Source organism: Equus przewalskii, chromosome 8 (assembly GCF_037783145.1).
Source record: "Equus przewalskii isolate Varuska chromosome 8, EquPr2, whole genome shotgun sequence".
NCBI classification, from domain to species: Eukaryota; Metazoa; Chordata; class Mammalia; order Perissodactyla; family Equidae; genus Equus; species Equus przewalskii.
This window is the reverse complement of record NC_091838.1, coordinates 70,012,161-70,023,331: the sequence shown is the minus strand read 5'-3', so window position 1 is coordinate 70,023,331 and position 11,171 is coordinate 70,012,161. Positions and strand designations below refer to the sequence as shown.

The 11,171-nt window shown below is 40.6% G+C and overlaps 1 long non-coding RNA gene across 1 annotated transcript; it reads right to left on the bottom strand.

Annotated features, from left to right (window-relative positions):
* Positions 1-595: 595 nt before the first annotated feature.
* On the bottom strand, positions 596-9,988 carry LOC139085341 (uncharacterized). The gene is made up of 2 exons (XR_011543624.1): positions 9,876-9,988; positions 596-1,077 (listed from the first exon to the last, which is right to left on the bottom strand). It is a non-coding gene; the product is annotated as an uncharacterized lncRNA (long non-coding RNA).
* Positions 9,989-11,171: the final 1,183 nt, after the last annotated feature.

The window sequence follows — 11,171 nt, the reverse complement described above, 5'->3', positions numbered from 1 at the left end:
GAAAATAATTTTAAAAATCTATTATTTTCATAAGATAAACCACAGAAAGTAAAGCTTGGGAGTTCTTGCAGAAAAGGCAATTTGAGAAATATTTGCCGAGAATATTAACAAACATTTGCAACTTGCTTTTATAAACTGGCAGGGTTGGGGTGAAGTTTGTTGGCTTGCATTAAAGGACCAGAATGGAACAGATACATGTGTATTCACATGAACATATCACTTACACATACTCCACTCCTGTGTTCCCACCTCCCACTCCATGTGCATGCACACACCAACATACACATACACAAGCATGCTATCTGAACAGGCTCTTTTGCCCATTGTTTCATTCAGCAAGGCATGCTGACCACGTGACAGACCCAGTGTTAGGAACTGAGAATGTGGCCCTGCCCTCATGGGGCTTACCATCCACCGGGAGAGAAAAGCAATAAGCAAATGCTTATACTGATCAGTATACATCGCAAGTGGATAGACAGTGAGAAAGGAAATGTACGCAGTAGGGTGAGAGCACCTCTGAGGGAAACCACAGCCCTGGGTGTCAGGAGGAAGGTGCAATCGAATGTCTTGACATCTTTAGGGAAGACTCATGTTCCTCTTTGCAGAGCCATGAAAACATCTTATTATTCTTTTCCATCCCATCTTTTATCTACGTTTCAGACATGAGGTAGCAAGAAGAGGGTGGAGGCCATTAAACTCAGTGTCATGGTGATTGATAGAAGTGCCATAATCTTCTGAAAATGTTACCTGAATATCACTCACACAAGAAGTGTGGCTCTTCCATGGCCCTTTAAGACTTTCATAAATCCTACTTGCAAGAAACGGTGCTGCTAACGCTCACAATACAGAAGTTATTTCCAGCCTTTTGATTGTCACCAGGTGATGTGCCGTCATTACTAATTCAGTTAAATTGCTAGGCTTCAATAAGTCATTGGCCCCAGCAGTTTGAAAAAAACAAAAAAGTATTGGTCCTGGGCCTTGTCCATGAACCCAAAGCCAAATTCTTGACATTTGCTGATGCTTCTTTATGAGATTTCCTTGGGGAACCGATATGTTTGTTAATCCTTCATCTTCTCCCTTTCAGATAAATAAGAAGACAATTAGGTTCATCCTGTAGCTCAGAAGGATTTATTTATCGGCAAGCATTTTTGACCACCTGCTGTGGACCGGGCTCTCAAGCTGCTGATGGCGAGCAGGGAGGCAGAGATGCACATAAATAAAAACAATAAACCAGGGGAAGTGTGAAAACAGAAGCAGAGACTGAACACCAGGGAGAGGAGAGGGTAAGGGATTGCTCCAAAGGGAAGGTATTTTAGCTGCAATGAAAGATGAATAGGAATTTGCTGGGGGAGTAAGGAGGATGGCAGTGGCTTAAGCAGAGGAAACAGCACGTTCAAAGGCACAGAGGTGAGGAACAGCTTAGCCTGATCCCAAGCAGAAGCTATTCAGTATGCTCTGCAAGTACGAGGCATGAGGGGGTCGGGCCTTGGTGAGCAATGAGACGGGTTATGGGGACCTTGTAGCTTTGAATGCCATATTAAGAAGTTTGGGCTTTTCCTGGAGGCAAAAGCAATCTCTGAAGAATTTTAAGCAGAAATTTTGCAATCGGATTTGTGTTTCAGAAACATCACCCTGGTAACTGTACAAAGGATAAACTGGAATGGAGGAAACCAAAGCAGGGAGATACACCAAGGAGGCCACAGTGATATGGGTTTGGGCTCAGAAACGCTGTTTCATCTGGTTCTATTACCCCCAGATCCTGTTGCCTCCACCTCAGTCCCTGTTCCAGGAGCACGCTTTTAGCCTGAAATTGTTGTGTTTATTTCAAACTTCTCGCCTGGGATCCAGCCACAAGTATATCAAAATGAGTGAGGGTTGGGAAGGAGGCTTGCAAAACTTGAGAAAGCAAATATTCCAGATTCTTTTTGGTGCCTCCTCCATACCTGCAGCCCTGGAGAGCATCATGCTTGACCACTGCTGACCCTTGGTTCAGATTCTGAACCTTTGTCAGCTCTTAAATGCTCTTTCCCATAGCACTACAGAAAGTTGTACTTGGAGATTGATGGCACCTAATCCATACACTTCAATCTATAGAGGAAGTAGAGGCCCAGGTAAGTGAAGTGACTTGGCCCAGGTTAGTTAGCACAGCATAATGGCCTATCATGACCAGTTGTGGCATGTTTAAAAACCAAGGTGTTGCCAATAGTGGTAGTTATCTTGTGTTCCGAAACGTGTTCTTGGGTTGGTGAGAGAAGGGGAGAGATAGCTGGGAAGAGAGATCAGGCATAACCAGTACTCAATGGGCAGCAGTACAGTTCGCATCCACAGTATCAGGATACTTGGTGGCAAGTGACAGAAACTGAACTTTAGATATATTTACCTTAAGCACAAAGGCCAAATGATTGGAAACAGCATTTAAATGCACAAAGGGCTGAGCTACAGCTGGTCTCAGGAATAATTGGAGGCACTCAAACATTCCAGGCCACCCTCCAGTCCTCATTTCTGCTTCTCTATACCAAAGTACAGTCAGCTTTAGTCCCTCAAACTAGCTTCAATCTTTTGGCAGAGGTAAAATATAGATGGAGTATGGCGGCTGGAGGCTCTCAGACATCACTCTTATAACTTTGTCCAAAAAGAATGACTGCTTTTCCTCCCTTGGAAAGTCAAAATACCCTCAGAGGAAAAATTTGGTTGGCTTGGTTTACGATACATTCCCCAATCCCGTCAACCAACTGAGGTACTGTCACTAGAGGCCACCACTATAACCATACAGTTGTAGTTGGGAGTGATCCCAGAAAAATAATCCAGAAAGTGAATGCCTTCTACTACAACTGGTTTCATTGATGAGGCAAATGCAAAGAACTGTAGAACTTGATTCTCTTGCAAATATTTTTCCAAGTTTTATCATCGTAAGGATGGCAATGTTTTCTTTGTACAAATATCATCTATTGTATGCTTCTCTTTACGCTTGTATTGATTTCTACTTACTACATACAAAGACTTTTCCCCAAAGGAAACTTTAAACTTAAAGAAAATGGTAGTTTTGAGATGTATTTTCTTACTCCCCCACAGGGCCTAACATTCATTCACTACACGTGGCGAGGATTTGAGCTAATTCCAGTGCTAGGTGTGGTTATGCTAAGATGGCTAAGAAAAGAAGAGCTCACTGAGATGAGGAGAGGGCACATGGACTAGAAGTGATCTGACCAATGGGAACTCACTTATAGTCATCAATCGCATTCTCTCTCTGGAGAATATGCAAGAAAAGGACCGGGGACAATTTTCCAATTTGCAGTGGGACGTGAAGAGCAAGTGAAAGGGCCTGGAACTGGGAGTTACAGAAAATGGCAATGCCGAGTAATGCTGTCATAGAAACAAGAAGAAGCAATGATTCACTCTGCATGGGGATGCAGAGGAAAGCTTTCCAATAGTGATGTGAACAGCTTCTTCAAGGTAACAGAGATTTTCCAGGTAATAGAGAAGAACAGACAGAAATGTCAAAGGGAACCACTGTATGCAAATATATGGCATGTAGAAGTGTGTGACGTGTGTTTGGAAAGACTACTCTCATTGAAAGGAAAATAAACCTACTTTATCTAACCAAAGGTGAAGGAAAGAAGGAAGGGAGGGAGGGAGGCACAGAGGGAGAAGAAAAAGAAAGGAAACGAGAGGAGGAAAGGAAAAAGGCAGCGATTTTGAAAGTGTAGAGTTGACTCCTGAGCACTGAAGGGGCTGGACATGCAGGGGAAATATGGCCAATCTCTCTGCCTCTTGTGGACAAGTGGAAGCACTCATCTCACTTCTCTTTCATGTCATTTCTGCCTTTCTACAGGTGTCTGCTTTGTTCTAGTTTTGCCCCAAAGTATTGTTCCACTTACTCATCAGCTGCACATGGCTTAAAATGACCACTCTCCCCCAGCTCCAGGCCCATTACTCCCTATGACATTTCTCTTCATGTCTCAGGGAATTCTGGGGAAAAAACAAAAAGCAAAAGCAAAAACCGTAAAACAAAAAAGCCCACATTCTTCAAATTCTCTGTTTCATTCTGCAAATTCTCAAAAAAGGCAATCAAATTGTTTGTTGGTCACCCTCTGGTTTGTTTCCCTTAGATCAAGATGCTCTCTTTGTCTGTTTAGTGGAGCCCCTGAAAAAGGTCTGCCCAGTGCCCTTGAAAGTAGAAGGGATAGTAACTGGCGGATGAGTTAAAGACAACACACTTGGTAAAGGATGAGAAGTGTGGAGAGGCACAGAGCACTACCTCACTTGCCCTGTTGTGGCAGTGAGAGGAATCAAACCATAACTGAGCAGCATCAGTACCAGCAGCTATAAGAGGGCGATGGGACTAGCTCTCCACCCAAGCAGCAGTGTTACCATGGACAGTCAAGGACAACATGAGAGAATAAAAGGAGATGCCAGAATCCAAACAGGGGTGATGCCAAAGCTGGAGAGATAAGTACCACCGAATTTAGTCAGGATAGCAATGACAATGTGACTACAGGGTATTTATCCTGGATGATGTCTTTCTCATCTGGGGCTGCATTGAACGTTAGTGGCACATGATCCAGTTACTGCTCCACAATGTTTTTCTGATCCCAGGTGGAAATTCATTATCATAGTCTAAGTGCCATCACTGATCATTCCTACAATTTGTGATGCTCTTCCAAATGAACGTGGCCATGCTCAAATCTAGTCTCATGAAGCAAAATAGTGCCCTCCCTTTCTATGCTGTATGAGCTGGTATTTAATGGGGAAACAGCCAAGGGGGTAAATTTTCTTTTAAAAGATAGAGAAGTAGAACCCGGAATTTTATGCAAGAAAAATAAAATGGTCTTAAGAATGTGTTGTGTTAGGAACTGGAAAGCCCCTAGCAATCAGCTCACCTAAAAGCTACAAAGCTTCAGCTCTTCTCTGTTTCATGTTTCCTAACATTGTTCAAAGCTGGCAGAGAGAGGAAGAGAAGACAGACAAAAAATAAGCATCCTTACTCTGGAACCTACAGCATGTTCCTCTCACTTTTGCTGGAAGCTGGATTTAAAGTAAGGCTTTATTTTGGTTTTTATTTATTAATTTAGGGCCTGAAAGTGTGTTTAATTTTTAAGGCAAAGTTGAGAAGAGAACTGGGAAAGAGAAGAAGGCAAATAAGCCTCTGTTCAGTAGTTTTTCTAAGGCAGGAGCTAGACATCAGCGTTTTTAGATTAGGGGTTGTTAGCAGCATATTATCATTTAACAAGTTTTAATGCAGTGGATTTCTATCTAGTCAAGAGTTAGAACCACCTCGTTCAAGCCAATTGGTTCAATTAGGAGTTTATTTTTGAGTTGTGTATCTTGGCCATACCTAGTTATTTAGAAAGAGCAATGGACTGAGAGACCTAAGGTCTTTGTTGCAATCTAGCCCACCAATAAATAATTGTCTGGCTTTGGCAAGGTCATTTACCATCTGGACTTCAGTTTTCCCATCTGTACCATGAAGGAGTTGGAACAGTTGATCTCAGAGTTCCATTCCAGTCCCGACATCCTGTGATGTGGGAATTTTAGACACTACCCATCCATGCTAGAATCCCTCCAAGCAAAAAAGTGAGTGTTCTCAGTTTCCTTATTCATAAGTAAAAAGACTGAAATACTAGGGCTCTATTAAGAGAGGTCAAAAATCTGAGTGATAAATTTTTTGAAACTATACTAGCTCGGTTACTGATCAAACCTTGTGTTTAAACTTCTCCCCAGTCCAGCAAGAACTGCTGCTCCCACATCCCTCAGCCACGAGCAGGTGCACCCAGGCTTTGAGCTCTGCAGGCTGCAGAAGAAGGAGGAATGCTTACTTTTAAAATCACATTCTCTGCTACATGAAAATATCTTTTAAATGGATCCTTTAAATAGCAACCTCTTTTAGAACATTTAAAAGTAATTCAATTTACTTCTTCAGAAACACATTTACCATACCAAGCAAGGCCCACTTTTATCTCCAACCAGAGTTGTGGATAGTTACCAGTCTAATAGAAGCAGGGATATTTTTATGCTTATAAGGGAAAAGACAGAAGTTCACTGATCAAAAGCATCTTCATTGCCAGCCTATTTATTGAGCACTGAATGCTGGACAGGACCTGGGAAAACAGCGTGAGGAAGATCGGTGTGGCAACTTTCCACATAGAACTTTTAAGTCCAGTGTGTGGATAGATAATCTTTAAAGTAACAGCTCAAAGTAGAATAAGTGCTATAATAGGAGAAGTGCAGGTTTTGTGGGTACTCCAAGTGTGAGCATGCTATGGGAGACTTCCAGGAAGAGGTGACATTTTTAGTAAGACCTGAGGAATCAGAAGGAAATGAGTGAGGGCAAGTAGGAGGGGGAGATTGTTCTAAGGAGAGAAAAGAACAAGCATAAAGACCCAGAGGAAACAGAGAACATGGCATACTGAAGCAGCTCATAGAAACATATGACAGAACATCCAAAAAGTGAGGTTGTTCAAGTAGGTAGGGGCTGTCTCAAGAAGGGCCAAAAGTCTTCCTGAAGATCTCAGTCTGAGCAATCTTGGGCAAGTCACTTAACTTCTCTGATTCATAGGTTCTAATCTGAAACATGAGGGGTTTACAATAGATAATATTTAAGGTCCTTTCCAGCTATGAAATACAATGCCATAGCTAAAGGCAGGGGATATAAAATTGGAGAATAACTTCACCTGAGTTTCAGTGGAGGTGTCGAGAGACCAGGTTAGGTTACACTCATTTGTTTAGTCAATAGTTACTTATTTAATATTTAATATGTTCCAGTTACAAAATTAGGCATCTTTGTTAAATGCCAAAGGGATGGTCATTAAACAAATAATTACAAAAATAATTATAGTCAAATTTTATGAAGGAAAATAAGGTTCTGATAAATACCATAAACCTACCAAAAGCATCATAATACATAATACAACGTTAGGAATAAGACAAAGCTGCTTTCTGTCTCTTCCATTCAACATTGTAATGGAAATCCTAGCCAGTGCAATAAAACAAGAAAAACATAAAAAGTATGATGATCAGAAAAGAAGAAATAAAACTGCTACTTTTTGCAGGCACTAAGATAATCTAAGTATAAATTCTCAGAACATTTCAAACTTTGGCATTAATAAGAAAACTCATAAAAGTTGAAGGAAAAGTTTGATGTAAAAACATCAGTTGTCGGGGCTGGCTCCGTGGCCGAGTGGTTAAGTTCGCTCACTCTGCTGCGGCGGCCCAGGGTTTGGATCCTGGGCGCAGACATGGCATCGCTCATCAGGCCACATTGAGGCAGTGTCCCACATCCCACAACTAGAAGGACATGCAACTAAGATATACAACTGCGTATGGGGGGGGGGTGGGTTGGGGGAGATAAGCAGAAAAAAAAAAAAGATTGGCAACACTTGTTAGCCTAGGTGCCAATATTTAAAAAAAAAAGGAAAACAAACAAACAAACAAAATCAGTTGTGATGTTATACAATTGTTACGTCAGAAATTGAAATTAAAATGTACTTAAAATACCATTTCTAGTATAAGATCTGCAAGAGCTTTAAGAAAAAATTTACAAAACTTTTAACTACACTGAAAAAGATCTAAACAAATTGGTGATGTTCATAAATGGAGGAACTCAATATTATACTAATGTTAATTCTCCCAAAATTAATTTATTGACTAACTATAACTCCAAACACAATCACAAAGAGCTATTTTTTACAAAATATGGCAGGCTGTTTCTAACACTTATTTGTAAAAGGAAAATGCCAAGAACATACAAGGAAAATATGATTTATAAGATATCAAAATACATGATAAATCTACAACAGAACAGTGTGGGCTGTTGCCTATTTATAGATAGAGATGACCAAGAGAACAAACAGAGAGCTCAGAAACAGACCCATGACCATTTGACACTTGAATATGGTAAATGAGTAGGAACAGAAGGGATTATACAATACTCAGTGCCGAGAAAGTGAGCTATCTATTAAAAAAATAAAATTAGATCACTACATCACACCTTACTCGAACAATTAAACGTGGATTAAAAACCTAAGTGTGAAATATCAAATTAGTAGATTGTACATCTTGAACTTATAAAATGTTATATGTTAATTATATCTCAGTAAAGCTTGGGAAAAAACCTAAATGTGAAGAAGTAAAATGTATGTATACGAAAATATATAACAATATTTTCATGCCAAAGAGTATATGATTTCTTGAACTGGACACAAAATGCCTAAACTACAAAAGATTTGACATTTGCCTATGTTAAAATTTTTAATTTCTGCTTAATAAAAGACACTATAGTTATAAAAAACCAAGTCTCAGACAAGCAATACCTTTACTTAAGAAAATATTAGTATACAGAATATGTAAATAATTCTTAATCAATCCGAAAGAGGAAATGGGCAAAATGTATAAATAAACAAGTCACAGATAAATAAATGTAAGTGGCCAAGAAACACAAAATGAATGATTAAATGAAAACTATAGCTTACATCAGATTCAAAGGAAAAAAGGAAGGAAAGAAGGAAGGAAGAGAAAAGAAAAGAAAGCAAGTCTTGTAATACAAAATGTTGGTGAGGACGTGCAGAAACGGGACTGCCCACGTACGTCACATGGAAGCATAAATTAGTACAACCATTTTGGAGAACATTTTGATAATATCTAGAAAGTTAAAGATGAGGGGCCAGCTCCGTGGCCAAGTGGTTAAGCTCTCGTGCTCCGCTGCAGTGGCCCAGGGTTCGGATCCTGGGCATAGACATGGCACCACTCGTCAGGCCACGTTGAGGCGGTGTCCCACATCCCACAACTAGAAGGACCTGCAACTAAGATATACAACTATGTACCTGGGGGGGGGGGGGGCGGTTTGGGAAATAAATCAGAAAAAAGAAAAAGGAAGATTGGCAACAGTTGTTAGCCCAGGTGCCAATCTTTAAGAAAAATAAAAAGGGATGAATATATACCCTAGAGAAATCTTATATATGGAGTTAAGTGTTTGTCTTCAAGAACAACAATGAGGGGGCTTGCCCAGTGGTGCAGTGGTTAAGTTCACACCTTCCGCTTCTCTGCGGCCCGGGGTCCACTGGTTTGGATCCTGGGTGAGGACATGGCACCACTTGGCAAAAGCCATGCTGTGGTAGGCGGCCCATGTATAAAGTAGAGGAAGATGGGCACGGATGTTAGCTCAGGGCCAGTCTTCCTCAAAAAAAAAAAAAAAAAGAATGACAATACCATGATGTTAATGAGTGAAAAGTAGAAAACACCTAAATGCCCCCAAAGGAGAATTGATAAATAAATTATAGTATAGTCCTAGATTGAATACTAGACTGCAGTTAACATAAATGCTCTAGTGCTACCTGTGTCAACATAGATAAATCTAAACATTATAATGCTGCACTCACAAAAAAGCGAGTTGCAGAAAGATATCACAACCACCTCTGGGGAGGCAAGAAGGAGAATGGGATTGATGAAACTCTTAAATTTTAAACCTAAAATATTTTACAATAATTTTTAAAAGCAAAAGAAGACATATTCAACTTCTGTGTTGAGGGCTGCTGAGTATGTGTAAAATGAAGACTAAAAAGTATCCATGGGATTCAGCAACGTGAATGTCATTGGTGGCCTAAGAAAACGTATTTTCCTTCTTTCATAGTGCAAGTATACATGTGGATTGGTTACTGGTAATTTTGCTATGTAATAAATTACCCCAAAATTTAATGGCTTAAAATAACAAGCATTTATTAACTCAATGGTTTCTGAGGGCCAAGAATCCAGGAATGACTTCGCTAAGTGGTCTGGCTTAAAATCTTTCATGGGGTTTCAGTCAAGATGTCAGCTCAGGCTGCTGTCATCTGAAGGCTCGAGTGGGGCTGGAAGGGTTGCTTCCAGTGTGGTTCACTCACATGACTGGTAAGTTAGTTCTGATGTTTAGTGCAGGCCTCAGTTTCTCACCACGTAAATGTTTCCATAGCCTGCTTGAGTGTCCTCATGACATAACAGCTGATTCCTTCCTGAGGGAGTGACCCAAAAGAGAACAAGCAATAAGGCACAATGTCTTTTATGACCTCATCTCTGATATTGCACACTGTCAGTCCTGCTTTATTCTGTTCAATTGAAGCAAGTTGCAAAGTGCAGCCCAGACTCAAAGGGAGGGGAGCTGGGCTCCACTTCTTGAAAAGTGGAATATCAAAGAATTTATGGACATATTCTAAAACCATCACAATATGTTACAAGGTCTTTGTGCTGTGAGGGATATAAATATAAGGTTAGGCATGATTTCTGCTGTCCAGAGTATGATCTTGTAAAGCAATTAATGCACATACGAGGCAGTTCACATCCAAAATCTAAAAGAGTAGGGACAATTAGGTGGGCTGATGAGAAACAGTCCAGTGAAAGGAGATAGAAATAACCCTACCCCAAGTGGTCAGAAGGCTTTGTGGAGGGGATGGGACCAGATGAGTATCTCAGTGTATAAACAGGATTATAAAGCCATTCCAGGCAAGGAACAGCATCAATGAGCTTGAGATCACGGATATTATGCATTCAAAGCATATTTTATTTACAGAAGACACTACATTGTGTTAGAATAGTTAATTCAGGGAAATTTTTGCCTAGAGAGGGTGAAATTCATATAATTCACATATCCTCAGAGTCTTTGTGTTCCCTGAGTGCCAGGACTGTGTATATTTCATTTCTGTTTCTCAGGAGCTAGTACTATACCAGCTACACAGTGTGTTGTCCCTGAGAGTTTGTTGAATGAAATATATATTGAAAAATAGAATGAACAAGTGAGTAAATGAGTGACCAAGTGAATAAATGAATCTTCTGCTACTAAAATACTAGCCCAGACTACTTGTCCGGGAGGAAGGAAACAGAATAGAAACACGTGAAGCAGAAGAAAGTGCAGAGCACTGAGATTCCTTGGTCTATGTCAAGGCCAAAGCATAGCTAGGATGAATGCCAGCCTCCACTATCTCAGGGGCAGGGGGCAGTCCCTTCCCTCTTCTGGACTTCTCAATAGACAGGGTCCAAAAGCCAACCAACTTCTAACCTTCCATCTCGAGATAAACAGATAAGCAGACATATCAGCTGTCTCTCCCTGTCCCACCTTTAACTCAGAAATTATCATCTTTTCCTGTCCCTCGGTCTCCCACCCCTAACCCCACACCATTTGCTGGCTTCTAATCAAAACTTTCCAT